The sequence below is a fragment of the Myotis davidii genome, unplaced genomic scaffold, assembly GCF_000327345.1.
Source record: "Myotis davidii unplaced genomic scaffold, ASM32734v1 scaffold18, whole genome shotgun sequence".
In the NCBI taxonomy this organism is placed as follows: domain Eukaryota; kingdom Metazoa; phylum Chordata; class Mammalia; order Chiroptera; family Vespertilionidae; genus Myotis; species Myotis davidii.
In genome coordinates this window covers 3,163,236-3,181,473 of record NW_006292696.1, presented here as the reverse complement: position 1 = coordinate 3,181,473, position 18,238 = coordinate 3,163,236, and the positions used below count along the sequence as shown (strand labels likewise).

Sequence of the window (18,238 nt, the reverse complement as noted above, 5' to 3'; positions counted from 1 at the left end):
CAAATTTTCCAGAAATAGGCCAATTCACAGACACAGATTGCTGGTTACCTAGGGTCGGAAGTGGGACTAGGAGTAGTGATTCACTGGAAGCAAGTAGAGGGAATTTCTCAAGAGGATAGATATGTTCTGACACTAAATTAGGAAGTTGCCCAACTCTCTAGGTTTACCATAAACATTCAGTGCATACTTTTAATGGTTGCATTTTATGTTATGTATATGGTACCTCAAGGAAGCTGAGTAAAACATGCACTGCTAATGTCCTACCACATCATATGCACCCCTTCAAAATCAGAAAAATTCATTTGAGGTGAGAGAATCAGAATAGTGGTTTCTTGAGAATGTGGTGGAGACTGGGAGTGACAGAAGGACAGTTTCTTGGGTGCTGGAGATGTTCCATCCCTTCACCTGGATGGTGATTGGATAACTATATTCACTGGATAAACATTATTCAAATGTTTGACTTAAAATGCATGGGCTGCCCTATAAGTGTACTTGAATACATACTTCACAAAATAAAAAAACAAATAGGACATTGACTCATGCTAGCAGAGAGAATCCTATTGTGGTCTATTCCTTAAATTTCCTCATACTATTAGTTCTGCTTTTATATGGGGATATTCATTAAAAAGACTGATGAACAGTATAGCTTGAAAACACAAAAAATCTGGCCGCGCATTCTCCACACCTTCATGTGCCAGAGAGCAAATCCTTTCCAAACTCAGTTGGCTTCTAAGTGAAACCGGGGCTTCTCATACATTATGAAGACTTATATTTCCTCTCTGTTAAGAACTCAAATTCAGAATTCTTGCCTTCTCAGAATACCATGAAATTAATACTGGCACACTTTCCAATTGGCATTTTAGATATCCCAGCTCTATGTAGCACTTTGAACTATCCCTGCCCTCCATAAAGCCACGAAGGGAACATAGGGCTAGTGGTGGCAGCAGCCATTGGGGATAAGGAAAATCATGCCAGTCTGTGATTTGCAAGGATGGGTCCCTGTTAGGAGCTCACTTGTGAGGCTGGCCATGTCACACAATTTTTATTACTTCCCCCAAAGCTGGAAGTCATCAGAATGCAGAGAAGGTCAAATGAGATGAAATTTTTTGGGATGCTTGCCCATGCATCCAGTGTCACCCAAGGCCACTTCTTGGCATTATTAACAGTGGCAAATAAACAAGTTAGAAAATGTAACTTGCTTTCCGTTGCACAGCTTTTACAATTGAGGTTATAATGAGTTCCCTGAAAAGTGCCTTATCTGCAAATATTGGTTTTCTCCATTTGGTTTAGAAATGGGTTCTCTAATGATCTGTATTCCAAACCAGACTTTGATTTGATCCCGGGGCAGTGTAATTCTGCAGAAGGAGATTAGATAGAAATGCTGAAGTCCTCACCGTTATTTCCACCCAACACACCTAAGATGGACACACACATCATGGCTATTGGCATTATCCCACAGGTTGCGAGGGTGGGCAGGGGTGGGGAATGGTGAGAGCACATCTTCCTACAGAACTGGACTAGATGCTTTGGGGGCCAAGGAAATACTGATTTAAGGCCAAGCCCTGCTCTCATGGAAAATTCCGACTGACCCTCTTAGGGATGCTCCTCACGGAGAACAACCAGAAAGATAACAGCTGACATTTCTCAGTCTACAAGACAGCCTTTGTGCTAAGCACTCGACTTACATTTACTCCTAATAAGTCATCTACACAGAAATTCAACAGAGTTTCATGTCATAGAGTGCCCTTGCATATAGACCATAGACCTCCTGCACCTCTCTATCTACAAGGCCCTGTGTGGTCTGTCTCTCTGACCCGGCATGTGCCATTCTTCCTGGGGCTTATGAGTTCAGCCACACCGGCCCAAAGCTGCTCTCTTCACTCTCATTCTTAATGATCATGAAATAGGATCCTTTGGCTCCTAGTTTGATGATACCTCTACAGAAAGGCCTTTCCTGACCATCCCCTCTGAAATAGCCTCAAAATGATTAAATCATTGGGCCATGGACACAAAGGGGCAAAGCAGCAATTTGAATCTACACCTTTGGAAGTGGGGGGTCAAAAGAAGACAACATTGAAAGAGTCAGAGTGAAGGCTTCTCTTTACCCTGAGAAAACAATTTTCATTAAAACTCTCAGGTTCGAGTTGACACAAAAAATTCCTCTTCATGCTGAGTTGGGTTCCTTTTTCCACTTAGTCAAGAAAGAACTACAATTAATATAATGAAATGATGCCACATTTCAGAGTGACGGGAAGGTAGGAAGTTGTGAAGATGAAAATGAAGGACATTTGAGATCTTGGACCTGTCTTTGGGAGAGCTTCATTATTTCTCCTCATTACAGGTCTAAGGCAAGCTCTTTCCATCAATGAGACGTTGAAAACTGAATAAACATACTGCCTAATACCAAGTGATGGAGGCAAAAGGTGAAATTCCCACTCACAAATAGCTATTCCTTTTTCAAACTTCCCAGGAGCACAGGGTTATCCAGCTGCGATAATTGCTAATTACAGTTGGATAGTGCAGGCAAGTAGCCAGACCAGCACCCCAATGTTTCTAAGGGTCAGCCATTGATTAGATTCCCAGCTCTTAATTAAATGTCACTGAATGATTAACTCATTAATCCTCAAGCCTTTCTAGAAGGGACCCTAGCTCAATATAGGAAACTACTGCTCAATAATTCCTCCACAATTCTTCTCTTTTACATATAATCCTTTGGGGGGAAAGTTTCTGAGTCATTCTATTTTCTTTTCTTCTCAGCAGCCTTCTTCAGCTTCTGTTTCACTTGCTAATGACTAATGAATGTGCTCCCTTCTTTGCTAAAGGTATAGCATGGTTAATTTAATGTTTTCCTCTGCATAGGAAATTTCAGGTGGGAATGTCTAGGACCAGGAAAGCACAATGCACATTGTAAGAACCTACTTACAGACTAATTGGGGAGGCAGTAAAATCAAACCACACGGGTTCACAGCCCCACTGCGCTGATGACCACCTATGCCACATCTTGGTCAAGGGACTTCCCAATTGATCCCTTACTTATAACACTTGGAAAAGAATACTATTTATCTCAGGGTTGTTGGAAATTAGATAACATATATGAAAAGCAGGTAAACATCTGCCGAATCTTTTATAGATGTTTTTAGACTGAGCCTAATAAAAAACTAGTAGGGATATGAGACTACAAACCTCAGTCTCTTGCTTCATCTGGCTTCTCCTATGGATGAGGAATATCCCCATTTTCCTTTGGGACAGAGTTCAGAAGAAGCTGAGGCAGATCCTGCTAGCCTGGAAAAGACTACATCTCATACTCAATCCCATTGTAATCTTGGAAACTGTGACATTTTATCTCATTTCCTCTGGATCCCACTCTCCCTTCTCACAGAAATTTGCTACTCAGGATCACCACTGCTCTAGACCTGTTGCCAAATCCATGTCCCATGGCCCTTCCCATCTTTCTTGCCCTTTCCATAGCGTTGCATATGAAATCAGGTCCTCCTGGATAACACACGGCCCTGGTTTTGCTTCTACTCCCTTCCATTTTCATCCCCTAGGCTGCTTTCGCCCCTTCTTGTGGGACTAAGCCATGCCTCCATCCTCTTTTTTCTCCACACTCATCCCCCTGCTGATCTTACCTATTTTTTTGTTTATAAATACCACCTAGATGTGGATGACTACCAAATGTATATTCCCCTATCCAGAACCCCCTCCCAAAGGTAAGCTTGTTGAAATGACACACCATCTTCATTTTCCATTCAGAATGCTTACAGTCTTTTCTAGTGCACCCCACATGGATGGCCTCAGGGCATCAACCTGTCATGTGAGAAATGCCCATGTGACAATTTTTCATGATTTTCACACTTGTGTAAAGACCATTCTCGAAACAGGCAGTGGTCCTCAACCTTCCTAATGCCATGACCCTTTAATACAGTTCCTCATGTTGTGGTGACCCCCAACCATAAAATTATTTTCATTGCTACTTCATAACTGTAATTTTGCTACTGTTATGAATCTTCATGTAAATATCTGATATGCAGGATGTATTTTCATTGTTACAAACTGAACATAATTAAAGCATGGTGATTAATCACAAAACAATATGTAATTATATATGTGTTTTCCGATGGTCTTAGGCGACCCCTTGTGAAAGGGCTGTTCGACCCCCAAAGGTTGAGAACCGCTGGGTTAGAGAAACTGTAGCCCAGTGAAGAGGAAGAGTGATTTCAGCTAGGATAAAGGGACTGGATGAGGGTACCATGAACATCAAACATCTTCTTGCTCAGCCACACACCATAGATGTTTTTAAACTCCTTTTGCTTTCATGGCTCTGTTATGTCTATTAATATCTAATATGGATGGTGAGGAACTAAAAAAAATGCTGCAGAGAAACGAATCCTTATCATCCACAGCAAATGTCCTACGAACATGGAACATTTCTATCACCCTTGAATTATAATACCAGATTGCTATTGCTTTACCGGCTCTTTTATTCATTTAATAGTCATCATTTCTCTCCTTTAAAAGAAGAGAACAGTTAACTCTATCTAAAGACTCTGGATTTAGACATTAGAGTAGCCTCAGTTTGCTTAGCTGTAAAATAGGAAAATAACTCCACATAATCAAAGAGTAAGATAAATACTGCATTAAAAATGTGGTATTGCTGCCCTGACCAGTTTGGCTTGATGGTTAGAACGTCAAACCTCTGACCAAAGGGTCTGGATTCAATTCCTAGTCTAGGGCATGTACCTGGGCTGCAGGCCCAATCCTGTTCAAGTTGTATGTAGAAGACAACCCATTGATGGTTCTTTCTCTCTAAAAATAAATGGGAAAAAATACCCTCGGGTGACGATTACTATATATATGTATATGTGTGTGTATACATACTTATATGTATACACACACACACATATACACACGTATATATACATACATATATACACATGTATATATACATATGTGTGTATGTATATATTATTGCTTATTAAAGTGAAGTGTTATGAACATATAAAAACATAATTTGTGATTATGCATGCAACCCCATTTTTCACAAGGAACCATGGAGTAAGCCAACATGTAGTCTGAAGCAGAACAATATTTGCAGAATTCTGACAATATGCACACAAGTAGGCTGCATAATTTCAGAGCAAAGCTAAAACACAGGCTCTTGAATCTCAATTTACATCAGGAGTATTCACTTCCAGAAGATAATCTCTTTACTGAACACAGTGCATATGTAGATAAACTAGAATCTTCTATAATTAAAAAGAAGGTTCTGTTTCCTTCTGATAATGTTTTTAAATCCATTAAAGTTTTAAGACACATAAAATGAGAAACACTGTTACCTCAAAAGGTTAAAGACAAAATTCCCATGTTTTCTTTCTTTTGGAAATTCATGTGCTTTGAAAATTGAGATCAACAAATGAATTTTAAGACAATGGCTATAGTTATTCTACCTGGGCAGGATGTAAAATCTTAAAGTATTAGACTAAGGTTATTCACAGAGGTTGGTAACCATTTTCCTCCTAGGATGAAACCAAAGAACATAAAACCAATGGCTAAACACAACTTCTGGTGTGTGAAAAATTATGAAAAAATAAAAATGATTTACTTGAGGGATTATGGGTTTGACTTCTCTGGGAGTCACTATCTACCACTATTAATGGATAATTTGGACCATTTGTTGAGTACTTACTTATGGGCCTGGCATTGCACTAGGATATATATAACTCTTTAAATCTTCTTAACAATCACTTTTGGTTGTTTGGTAGGTCTTAGCTTTTTGCCCATTTTATATAATGGCTCAAGGAGTTGAAGGACCTAGCCCAATATAACAAAATCCAAACTCTTTTCTGTGCAAAACATTCTTTGAGATGAGCAGGTATTTTCCTGGCTGGGGGAAAAAACAGCCCAGATGAAAATTATCTCCAGACCAGCTAACAGAAAGACTAAAGATCTTAAATACATAACTTAACCTAGGAAATAGGAAGATGTGACCAGGCAGGAGCTTCTGTGAAAAGAAGGTTATGACTATTTAAAATGCACCTGAGATTATGAGAACCATGAGATGAGGAATTCAGATTAGAAGCCTGTGCATTTTTTTGTGGGTGCCATCCTAGAAGGACACTAGACCACCAGGTCAGTGTTTTAAGAGGGCAGTTGCCATGAGGAAACAAAAGATCTGCAAACTGTGTTCCATGTAGGATAGCTGGACAACCTAAGGTGATTTAACTGGGAAGAAGAGATTCTAAGGTCTATGTATCCTCTTTGAATCAAAGGAAGGGACTACCTTGTTGAGGAACAATTCATCGTGTACCTTGTGACAGCAAGAATTGAATTTCTGGAAGTTGCAAGGAGTCAGGCCTATCTTTCTTATACTGGATTTACATAGAACAGCCCAAGCTGTCCAATTTCAGATGAGAATAAACAGCCTTGAGAGCCAACAAGTCCCCTATTGTCTGTGGTACATAAGCACAATAGACAGAGGTTAGCAGAGGGGACATTCAGGCACTACATTACTCTGAACGCTCTCCTAACTGAGGATACTTCAGATCTTTGATAGATTCTGATTCTGGGATTTAGAGAAAAAATGTGGTGACACAGCCCTTAAAAATTATCTAGGCTTTTAGTATTAAAATTGCAAAGATAGAAAATTACCCATTAGTGGAATAGCCCTGGGGCACATACGTTTCCTTTATTTTCAGGTTAGCAACATCAATGTTTTTCTTGCTCACTGTTCCTCTCAGAATGCCAAGGACATAGGTAGCATCAGGGTCTAAGCTATTTCTCAAAATACATTCAATATGCTGTTCCCTTTCAAAGAAGAGAAAGTCACAGCCATCATCTACAAGATTTGCATGATCAGGTTTGAAGGAACTTAACTGGTTTTAGCACCCAATGTATTCCAACTCTTTCACAAAGAACAAGTTCTCTAACCTTTGAGACTTAACCAGCTGTGTTCCCCATTAGATGGGTCAGGAAACTGAGGCCTGGAGAAGTATCTTGCCTAATGTCTCACATCCAGTGCAGTGACAGTTAGGTGCCCATCTCAGATTTCAGTGGCATGGACTTCCTAACCAGAGGGAGGAGTATGGGTTCAACCAAGTTGGGGGCCCACCTGGCCTGCCAGGTGACAGCTACCACACCACAGCAGGAGGCATGTAACTTCATTTGAGTTATCTTGGCAAAAGCTCAGGAACCAAAAAATTAAAGACAACCAAAAATATCCATCTCAGAAGCAAAGGCCTCATTCATTACCTCAGCATTCAGCTTGAAGAAAAGCACCCTTGTGATAAGATATTCCCTTTGGGGAGGATGCGGAAGCACACGCCAACCCATAGGGCTAATCTAGGAGCGGTTTCGGGATGGAGGCTGGGGGTCAGGGGAGGTGCCATAAAGTAGGAGCTTCCTGCTTTATGGGTTGGCTCCTCCTACTCCATTTCAGCCAGTAGGCTCTTGGCAATGACGACTTGTCCACAGCTCTCTGGTAAACAGTCACCCACTCCTGGGTCATACCCTGGTACTTACTTGTTAACCTGATTGATTGAATATATTCCTTTCCTTCCAGAGGAGATCACATACCATTTACCTGTGTCCTTCCTTACTCTCATTACAGCATCTCATTTCCTCCCTTATTATTATACGGGTGAAAAATTGACTCCCCATCGATCAATACTCCTCCCACACCTCCCCTTCTCAACTGCTCCCCTTGTCTCTAACTGCACTTGGAAGTTCACAATTCAGTCACACTCCTTCTTTCCTTTGGAATTTTGCAAGATCTGTGTCAACAGACTGCTTTCTTGCTGCAAACCAGAGGAAAAATTTTGCTTTTCAGACGAAATTTGAACAAGCTAAAGGGTCCACTGAACTAGTTCAAAGGGTCATTAAAAATAAACTATACTTTACCATTAAAAAATGAATTGGCACCAATGGGAAAATCAACTGTATATAGTTTTCCTGGATTCCCTTTAAAATCCCAGGGTTTAGACAGAAATATCGAGCGACAAATGGAACCTTCCTTTCTTGTACACTATTAACTGTATATTCATAACTGCTGGGGGCATGTTCCTATTATTGAGTCATAGAGCAATGAGTCTATGTGGACTGTGAGGGACAGGAGAGAGCCTCCAACCTTGGCTTGAAGGAAGCAACAGAAGGCAGGAAAGATGGCGTCCTCACGTTGCCACACTGGCATACCAGGGGGTGTTTAGAATAAAAAATGAAGTTCATCAATGGCCCACAGACCTGTGTGAGCTTGCTTGCGATTTACATAGATTTTTCTATGGTGTTTGAGTCTTGTTACCTGCTACAATGCTTAGTTGAACTTGATTTTAAATTCAGTAAAATTAATTGTCTGAGGCTGACTCTGCCCCCCCTCCCCCCCCCAATAAATAAATAAATAGAAGGTTGCAGTTCGTACAGTCTGACAGGCCTGGCCTTGAATGGTCCCCCTGCCACATTCCACTGGGTTATATTATTAACATCCACTGAAGACTTGCTGGCATCAGTGCCTTACAAAGATGAATCATCTCCTTTTATCCTCAGAACATTAAGTGGGCTACTATTGCCACCCAATTCATGGCTGAGGATGAGGCAGTACAAGTGGAATAGGGAAACTAAGACAGATAGCAGAGCAATTTACACAGGTACACAAGGTCACCTCCATAGAAATAACATGTAGATCTCTGTGTATTTCCGTTCCAGACCCAGAAAAGCAGCAAAACCAGGTGGGCAACACCAGGATCAGCTGCAGTGACTGAAGACCCTCTGTCCTGACACTGACCAATCAGTGGAGACCACGACCCTGAAAGAGTAAACCTGGAAAACTGACAAAGATTCTGCTGAAACTCTCCCCTGAGACCTAAGATTCCACTGAGCAAAGATTAAAACCTCAAGAGAAGGGATCCAGGGTGCCTATGCGTACTCCCTCTGGAGAGCAGCCCTGTCATTCCCTCTCCCCTCTCTTCCCTCACAGGCATGGATCTTCTAACCCTAAAGCAGCGGTCACTAACATTTCGGACCTCATGAACCACCGGTTGGTGACCGCTGCCCTAAAGGACACATGAGGCTTGCAACCAGGAGAGCAATGGGCAGCAGCAGCTTGTCCCAGGCTAATCCTCTGAATCTGATCCCAAGCGCCCCTATTCTCTGGCTTCCCAGTGAGGTAAGGCAACCCATCCTAGGCTCTCCTGCTGTTTCGTCTATGCTAAACCCTTTGTTGTGTTACTGTCCCCAGCTTTAATAAATGTTCCCTCCTAGTCACCTGGACTTGTGTTGTGAAATTTTTCCTGCATGAAGTCAAGAACCCATATACTACATGCTCGCCCTAGGCAGACCCAGTAAGGAGGAGACTGAGCCATAGTTGAAAGGACTTACACAGTCACATACTTTGAAAGTAGTGGTCTTATAATTTGATCCAAAGTCTACCCATTTGCAAAGTTTCTCCTCTACACTTACTATTTCCAGTTTCTAAATGAGGAAGTCTGAGGGAAATCAGACCTACTTTTTAAGATGATGTATGCTATGTATTGTTCAGACACCCCCCCCCACACACACACACACACACAAAGTGGGTTTGAACCCTGGCTCTGCCCTGGCCTCCTTTAAATAGCTGAGCTGAGTTCTGAGTCATTTGCATAAGAGAACAAGCCATTGTTGTCTATCTGGGAGTGGTCCTGGGGATCACATGCACATAAAAATGAGACTGGGAATTGAACCTGCAACCTTTCAGTGCACACTAGTAGGAGGATGCCCAACCACCTGGGTCACACCAGACACGCCTCTCCTAGCTCTTAAAATTATGTTGCTGAAATTGGGAAGGAAGGTGGGGGAAAGACCCTATCATTGACAAATTCCCTTTTCACTGGTATTCTCAGTGCCATGAATTCAGAAGTAACAGATGCTACAACAGCTAGGATAACCAGAAAAACACAATGCACAGTGCATGGGGAAAGATAGGAGAGAGGAAAATGCATTTCCGTATCCAAGAGGACTGATTGTTAAGCAGCAGTGAGAATTTAAAAGCCAATCTCTGAACTGCCTCAAACAAGTGCCTCTGGAGTGTTCTGGCAGGCTGATGAAGAGGACAAATTCAGGAATTGCAATTCAGAGCAACTGGCCATTCATCCTGAAAACACATGTGCTCTGGGCATTATTTATCCCGCAGTTATCTTTGATTGCTAAATGAATCTGCAGCATCGCCTGTTTGTTCCTTGATTCTTTGATGCCTGGTGTCAACCAGGCGGTTAATAACTGTCAACTGAGATACTGTATTGGAGGGACTATATATATTCAGTGAAAGATTAAATTAGGAACACAGCCAGACCACTTACTGGGCAGGAAAGTATTCTTCACTAGAAAATAACATTACCATCCTAAGGATAAAAAGAATTTCAAGTGAGAGACTTAGGATTTTCCTCCCCAACATGCTGGGTGTGAATTATCACCATCAGATTGGGCTATGTGTGGCTTGGTCTACTTTAAAATGCCCGCCTGGCCCATCCTTTGTCTATCACAGCCTTTGAGACTCATTTCTGCCCAGAATTGGGCTGATGAGCCCCAGCACACCCATATCATTCTTTGTATCGGAACTCCTCAAGTCAAAACATTCAGGCAGGATGACAGAATTGAAATAACACAGAATTCGTAGTCAGAACACCAGAACTTGATGTTTTCCTTCCCCTCTTTTTACTGGCCCTCAGGTCCCCCATCAGTAAAGCATGGTCTCTCATAAGGATGTGCGCTGTAGCAAATTGCAAGCATTGCCTTGTAATAGTCTTCCCATTGTTTGCAGTATGTGTAGTTTGTTCAAACTTGATTAGCCCATCAGAGGACTATTATGAGGAATGCAGTTCAGATTTAAAAAGTGAGCCAACCTGTTATAGGTGTTCAAGTCCATGTAAGATGAAGGCAGATTCCTGACATGCAAAGAAAAGGCAAAACTGAGAGTTGGGGCAGTGAGGGGTCCAGGAAGAATAGCTCTAGTGGACAGGATGGAACTCAGCCCCATGGCAGAGTTGGGCTCTCTTTGCACTCCCGACTGAAGTCAGTGGTCGTCCAACAAAACTAGTTAAACAAAACCAGGAAATCAAGATGCTAAGGATAAATCTACTGTGGCATTTTTATCTCTGTAGGCCCCCACAAAGCTTTAAGACAACTGTTTTTTATCACATTTGGGCTACTGATTTAAAAAAAACAAACAGAGTTACCCAAAATAAATAAATAAATAAATGGCAGGCTATAAATGTTCAGAGAGCCACACCTGAACAGTAACAGAATTCTAGTCCCTACCCAACCTGAAGGAAATACAATAGTCCCCACTTATCCTTGGTTTCAGTCACCTCTAGTCAACAGTGGTCCAAAACTATTAAATGGAAAATTCCAAAAATAAACAGTTCACAAATTTTATACTGAGCACCCTTTTGAGTATTATGATGAAATCTTGCACCATCCTGCTCCATCCTACCCCGGACGTGAAACCATATCTTTGTCCACCATATCCACACTGTATATGCTCCCTGCCCATGAGTCATTTGGTAGCTGTCTCGGTTATGAGAGAGAGATGAGAGTGGGAGGACTACTGTATAGCATTCTCAGAAACATGGTTGCTATAAGATTCAAAAATCAGTAATATTTATTCTTTGCTTTTCTTTGATTTTTGGTTCTACTCTTGTCATTGGATTATAACAGAAACAGCTAACACTGAGACTTCTTAGATATCAAACACTGTACAAACACTTTATATAGAAGTAGCTTATTTAATCCTCATAATCAACCCTTCTACAGATGAGAATATGCAGACTTAGAGAAATGAAGCATTAGGTTCAATTGATAGAGCTCCTTTGAATATAATTGATGGAGTCAGAGATTGAACTTAGTTCTGGATGATTCTGCCAGGAGAGTTCTTGTGACTTGAGTCATTTCACCTCTGGCACTGCTCTTTGCTCCTCTGAAAACAGACCTACCTGCAAGGAATGATCAAGCACAGTGGCTATGGCCTATCTCTGGGCTTCTTCACACGGCATTGATAGGCAGATCTGTATCATTTACAGCCTCTAACTTATTCTGACACATTTCTTGGTGCTCCATTCACCTTAGACACTCGCTTGAGCTCTAGTAGTTAATCTGACTCTGCTCACATGCAATACCATGAATTATTGTTACACAACTATACCTTTCCAACCCTATATTTCATAACTGCAGAATGAAATGTGATATATCTGATAGGTATTTTCTAAGTGATACATTTAGAAAATTATTACTTTCTGTGGGTATTTTTTAGAGCAAATGTTTAGAAGAGTTATAATTTAATAGTCTATCTCTGCTACAGAAAGCCAACCTTTAGTTTATATACCCAAATATTTTGCACAGGCTGTTAAGACAATCAGTGTTTCATACATTCTCCTCTTGCCATTGTGAAATTGCTTCTTAATTAAGAACACTAACAGCATGTATCTTGAGAGACTCTATTGTTCAGAGAGTATAAATTTTTTTAATAAAAATTAAATAAACATTACTAACAGAACTTGGATGAATACCCAAAATCAACTGAAGGCTGGGCAGTTTTTTTTCCCTTTAAAACCCACATCTGCTCATCACTTGACATTTTACCCCTACCCTTTTCATTCTTGTTGCCCCTGAGCATCTGCAATTGGCATCTCAGATTTCCTATTTAGTGAAGGGTCTGAAATCCCAGTATCCAAATTCGTGACACATCTGAAATGCTCAGTTTGGCTGCTTCAAAGAACCATCTGGGTTGGTTCAGCTGGGTGGATTGGGTATGAGCCAGGTTAAAAAAATACAGGGGATGGAGTTGCCTTTCAAGAGTTTGGTTGTTTGTGCTTTACAGATTTGGCCATAAAGTCATAAATTAGGAAACAGTCTCAATGGGTGAAAATCCTTTCAAAGAATCATCCAGTCTAGTCTTGACTTAATACTTGGAAAGCTCTTCTTCATAACTAACCTAACATGGTCTTGCTATGATTCACGGAAAAGCCACATTGCGTTAACTTCAGCCTCGAGAGGAAAATCTCCCAGGCAATCATACAAAGCTGTGAAACTATCACGGTAAACTCATGATCAGAGAGATGATAGGAGTTAGGAATAATTGAGGATTTCAGGTAATTGCTGGCTCAAAATGTCCGATTTCACTTTCTGGACATAGTAGCCTTCACTCCTCTTTCTCTTCTTCAGTGGTCTCATTTTAATCTGCATTTGGATTGCATTTCACTGGAACATCTCAAGTGCTGGCCATTGACTTTCTAAAATGGAGAGGCTTAAGGCAACCATTATTCCACAGAGCATCCTCTGCTATATTAAATATATTCCACCTAGCATCCCAGGTGACTTTTCAAAACATGTCCTCATTCATTCAACCTCTTCTGAACTAAATGTTCCTGTCACTGCTTTGCAAGGTTTGGCCTCAGTACAACCCTGGGGACTGAAGGGAACTCCTACAAGAAAATGAGAAACTCAAAATGCCACATCTCCTTATAGATGAGCCTTCCATAGGGTGTCTAGTCACTCCAGACCCTCCCTCTGAAAAAGACACTCAAACCAGACTTATTTAGTTCTACCTCATCGCAGAACGTCACCACTTCTCTCCATTTTTCAAACCAAAGGCCTAGAAGTCATTATTAATTACTGTATGCCTCTCCTAGAACATCAGTGAGTCCTGACCCTTCAACCTCCAAATTTTATCTCCATTATATCACCTTCTTACCAACTCCACTCAAATCAGCCTTTAAACAAAATAATTATGTCTCATCATAACAGCTTCCCCCTGATCGCCCAATTATTACTCTAGCTTCCTTGCCATCCATTATTTTTAGGCAAATAAAAACATTATAATCTTACACTCAGAAATCACCGCCATGGTTAACGCTGTCTTCATACATCTTTTCTGTGAGTGTATGTGTAATATACATACATTGTTTCTTAACCAAATTGAAAATATATTTCCCCTACTCTTTTATAACTTTTTTCTAGTTGATAATATCACCTGTGCATTTCAGTAATTTCTAAAATTTCTCCAATGATCCTGAAATGTCTTTACAGCTTCTTTCCCCCTAATTCAACACCATACTTTAATCATACTCATAACCTAGCATAGTCCCTCTCTTCTGTTTCTGACTTCCTGAAAAGACTGAGCCAATTTTCTTAACATCCTTCCTTCACAAAGAAGTCTGACATTTGTTTCTGTAAATGTAAATCAGATTAGTTGACCCCCTTTTTTAAACATATTAAGAGCCTCTCACTGTATCTAGAGTAAAATCGAAACTTCTACTATGGCCTACAGGCCTTATGATCTGGCCTCTGCCCAACCTCACTGACTTAACCTTCTAACTACTCTTCTCACAAAGTACCAGTCATACAGGCCTAATCTCTGGTCCTCAAAGATGCCAAGCTTTTCTTATCTCAGCACCTCTGTGCTTGCCCTCTTCTTTCTGACATTCTCATAGTCTTCAGGTCTCAGTTCACATTATACTGCTTCTGAGAAGTCATCCATTTTCCAATATAAAGTAATCAATGTCCCCTATCTTTGGTGACTCCTAATGAACCAACCATGCCTCTGTTTCATGCCCTTGTGTGACCCTCTCCCACACTGACTCTGGGCTTGCCCATGTGACTTGATTTGGCCAATGGGACATCCAAAAACATGACAACCAGCTATGCTTTGAGAGCACTTATACACTGGGGCTTGTGCACTTACTAGTAGTGTCCAGCTGCCATTCTATAAAGAAGCGTGGGGAGGAATATGGAATGACGACCAAGTGAAGAGACCCTAGAGGGTGAGAAGTCATCTTGGGATCTTCCAGCCCCAACTGACCTCCCAGCTGAATTGAATTACATGAGTAACTTTAGCTATCACACATGGAGGAGGAGGACCACTCAGTTACTCCAGTCAAACTCAAGAATCGAGAGAATTAATAAATCATTGCTGTTCTAAGACAGTACTTTTAGGTTGGTTTTCACACTGCAACTGATAAGTTTTTTTCTTTTAGTCTTTCCTGTTGACCTGATTATTTCCCATCTTCTGCCATTGTAAGCTCCATGATAATAAAAATTTTTGCCTGATTATTTACCAGTGTATCTTCAATGCTTCTGAGAGTACCTGGCACCTAGTAGGCACCCAATAAAAATTATATAGTGAATGAATGATATATGCATCCCTATGTTCATAGCAGTACAATTTACCATAGCTAAGATTTGGAAACAGCCTAAGTGCCCATCAGCAGGAGAAAACTGTGGTACATCTACACAATGGAATACTATGCTGCTGTAAAAAAAAAGAAGGAATTCTCACCATTTGCAACAGCATGGATGGAACTAAGCATAACCAATGGACATAAGACACTGGGGGGTAGGGGAGGCTGGGAGAATGTCAAGGTGGGAAAAAAAGGAGACATATGTAATACTCTTTGTAATACTTTAAACAATAAAACAAAATTTAAAAACATTAATGCCAGTGACTGAAAATAAAAATAAATAAATAAAATAAATTATATAGTGAATGAATGAATAAAAAGCTCCAAGACTCTTAAGGAAAGTTTAGGAAAACTGTATAAAAGACAAGCTGAAGTAACTTCAAAACACATTTAGGCCAATTTTTCTTGTTATTGGTGAGGAAATGGTAAGCCAGAGAGTAAGAGGACATGTTGTTTTAATCAAGGCTTGCACAAAAGGAGAGAATCTGCAGAAGCTCTATTCTGGAAGGCAGACCACTCAGAGAGTGTGAGGAGTCCCAGATGCAAGAATACAAAATACTCTGAATGTACTCAAAGGCAAGTGATATCTGCAAATAAGATTTCAGACTGGAGGCACCTGCTTTCCTGAACTCCACTGAACTAGAGCTCAGTGGTGCTGGGCAAGGTGGTCATGGGCATAGGCCTGCTCTTTGTGGGAAACCTCTGAGCTGTCACTATTGCACATCTAGACTCTAAATGCCTGCCAGTGACCTAGACCTAGACCTCCACAGAATCCTGGTCCTCCAACTCCTACTGTAGTACTTTTCCATGCCAACACCCTGCCCCTGAACTGTGAATGCATTTTCTTTAAAAAAAACAAAAAAACAAACAAAAAAACACACCATAATATCACCCAGTTTTACTCTGTGACACTGATCCAAGTATCTACATGGCCAGCTCACCAGTCTCTGTTCAGTGTTTGCAATACGTCAGGCCCTCTGCTAATGGTTTCCAAGAATTATTTTATTTAAAGGTCATAGCACCTCTTATAGGCAAATACTATTCTTATTCCCATTATACCAGTGAATAACCTATGCATCAAATCATTTAGGTAACATGTCCAAGGTTAACAGCAAAAAATCAGGGAAGGAGTTCTGCTTCAACTCTCTATGTGCCAATCTGCAAATCTTACAATCTGCTGCCTTCTCTCCATGAGCCCTCAACCCTGGATACACCTTTATAGCAATTTTCACTGGAAGGTGCCTCATTCTTTTAAGTTTGAATTCATTGTCAGGCCTAAACTAAGAATTATTGAATGTTTATTTGATATGTCAGACCTCCCAAGTAATTTAGGAATAGATCCTGCCTTACCTTCACCCAAAGTATCTAATCTTGCATTTTTTTTCAAATCTGCTGGCAGAATACTCAGGAATATATTTTAAGATAGAGGAGCTATAAGAGCTTGGCTATATGAACAATAACTTCCCCCATATCTGTATTTTGGCATATTCTGTCCTGTGTAAATACTTAGTTATAAGTATTGTAAATAAGAAGTCACTTTATTTATAACCTCAAGCTTAAGGAATCACAAAGACCATTTACTCAAGGTTTTTAGTACGATATCCTTCTCTTTCCATCCTTTCATGCAAGTACAGTATATAAAGAGTTAGAATCATGGTTCTCTGATTTAAGTTGGTGTGTGTGTGGTGGTGGGGGGCGGGGGGTGCGGGGGAGCTGTGGCTGCAGTGGCAAGGATAGGAAGAAATAGTGATTCCAGGCTCCTTAGCTTTCTGCTTTTGCCAGACAACCTGAGGCTAGAGAAAGTCACCTACTCAAGGTCACACAGTTTTCCAGCAGACCATGTAGTTCCTAGGGAGTGCTGGCACTTAGCACATTGGTGCTAACATGCACAACTTAATTCAGGGTATGCACCAGTTCTTTACGTAGTTAGTAGGCAGTGTTTTTCCTTCTTCTGCCCCAGCTGACTCTAAGAATTACTTCTCCCATTTCCCAGGCCTTGGATTCCCTTGTGCTGCACGCTGGTTGCTGCCTCCAGACTGGGTTGCTTAGCAACCAAGCTCTGCAGGCTTTCTAATAGACAAAGGCTTTTCCTTCCAGTCCAACTGCTGCACTAAGGCTCATTGTTGACAAGGGAACAACTCCTTGCTGAGCATACGCTATAATCTGGAGGCTGCTTTGGGGACTTGGTGCTAGGAACTCTAGACATCTCGCCTCAACAGAGAGGAGGAATGGAAGTTTTTGAGGACCATCTCGTATTCCTCAGACTCTTTCCTGCACTGATAGATGACTTTGCCTGCATTTCCACGTGGTCACTCAGGAGGCATTCTGTTTACAGGGGCATCTGAGTTCAGAGAATAATTCACATTGCCATCTCCTTGTCCCATGCAACCCCCAAAGAAGTCATCTAATAGTGCAAGATACACAAGCATGCAGTTGGGAATTGTTTCATGCATATCAATTAAATGGCTCAGATTCCAGCTCCGTTTCACTAGAAACCCTTGCATCCATCTCACTTTATCCGACCCTCATCAAGGTAGGCAGACAAGGAACAGTACTACCCCTTACAAAAAGATGAAGAGACTTACCCAAAAGTAGACATTTGAAAAGGAGTCGAAGCTTATTCTTTATGACCAGCCTTCCAGAGTTCTCCAGCTCCATCCGGGTGCTTGTTCAACTCTGGAACAGGTGCCCCTTCGTGTGAAATTGGTGGCTTGCCTGTAGAGAAAGGAGGGCAGAAGATCATTGTCTAAATTAGTAAATAAGCTTGGAGAAATGTAACAATTTATTCTGGGTTACTTAGCAAAGCTGTGACCCCCTTATCTTTCTGAAGCAAAGCAATTAACCATTAAATATGCTATTACTGATGTTTCGGTGGTTTTATTATGAGACAGCAGGTGGATGCATTTAGAAACACATGCAAGCAAAGAATTTTAAAGATAGATTATTGGCAAAGTGCAATTAATACATTCCACTATTGGATATGACAGAGTTTTATAATCTGCGCTTTCCAAGCAAAAGGCAAGATAAACTTAGGAGAATAA

General features: G+C 40.9%; 1 long non-coding RNA gene across 1 annotated transcript in view; it reads right to left on the bottom strand.

Moving 5' to 3' along the window:
- LOC107183492 overlaps positions 1-17,908 on the bottom strand; it is a 40,489-nt gene extending 22,581 nt beyond the window's left edge. The window contains exon 1 of the long non-coding RNA XR_001514286.1: positions 17,783-17,908. This is a non-coding gene — a long non-coding RNA (uncharacterized LOC107183492). The remainder of the gene's footprint in view (positions 1-17,782) is intronic.
- Positions 17,909-18,238: the final 330 nt, after the last annotated feature.